Consider the following 1,016-nt stretch of genomic DNA (forward strand, 5'->3'; position numbering starts at 1 on the left):
GTGGACTGGCTGCTCTATTTGGCCTAGTGGGTCAGGATGTGCACCAGTCTCTCCTCCTCCCCCGTCATCTGTTCCCGTGTGCTCTTAGAGGGAGTTTTTTATGGCCCCCCTCCCCCACCCAACGACACCCGCGAAAGCTAGAGTTCCTGGGTGGTACCTGCAGGTGAGTGCTTGGAAAGGTTGGTCGTGTGAACCCACCCAGGGAGATTTGCTCTAGAAGGTTTCCGTCTTGGCAGCCCCGCAGAACCATTCTAGTCTGCTCACAGGGCTCCAACCGTGAGTCGGATGGATTTGCTTGTTGAATAGACGTGCAGATATCATCACATTTAATGACTGCTCCATTGTTTATATGTACTCTCATTTATTTACCTGATCTCCTGAAGATATAGTATTTAATTTTTTTTTATCATTGCAGAAAGCCCTATAATAAGTATAGTTTTTTTCACTTGATGGGCGAAAACTGTTTTTGCTGTTTGAGTATTTGTTGGTGGAGTTCTCCCAGGGGAGCAGTCATTCGGATCTGCATGTGCTGCTATCTCCACTGTGTGAGAGGCTCTGTGACCACATGGACATCTGTGGTTGGTGTTTGCCAATATATCTGCCTTGCACAGTGCTGCCTTTTAGTAGGCTCACTCTCATAAGTGACATGATAAAATACAGGTCGTATTTTGCTCTCCCCCTTTTCTTGAACTTCTAATGAAGTTAAGTTTCCTTAATTGTGAGCCACTCACAGTGGTTCTTCTGTCTTCGGCTTACATTTTCCCAAAATGATGTTTCGGATCCCTGTACACACAGGTTGTTTTTCCAAAGGATAACTATAAATGATTCTGAGATTATTCTACTTTTGTAGGACCCCCAGGCTGTTAAATGCAGGTGGGATCATGCTTTTGGCCTGTTACCATTAGATCCGTTTTAAGAATGCTGGGAAGACCAGGGAAGCTTGGAGAAGTCAGCTATTGATTATTACGTAGAGGCATTTTACATTGACAGAAATTCAAGGTTTTGTGGTTTCGCAG

The 1,016-nt window shown here is 44.8% G+C and overlaps 1 protein-coding gene across 1 annotated transcript in view; it reads left to right on the forward strand.

Moving 5' to 3' along the window:
- Positions 1 to 1,016, forward strand: part of KANSL3 (KAT8 regulatory NSL complex subunit 3) — a 42,015-nt gene that overhangs the window by 20,868 nt on the left and 20,131 nt on the right. The gene's annotated exons all lie outside the window — the stretch shown is intronic.

The sequence above is a fragment of the Echinops telfairi genome, unplaced genomic scaffold (genome assembly GCF_000313985.2).
Source record: "Echinops telfairi isolate 266 unplaced genomic scaffold, ASM31398v2 ScPeMD7_7467;HRSCAF=8505_1, whole genome shotgun sequence".
NCBI classification, from domain to species: Eukaryota; Metazoa; Chordata; class Mammalia; order Afrosoricida; family Tenrecidae; genus Echinops; species Echinops telfairi.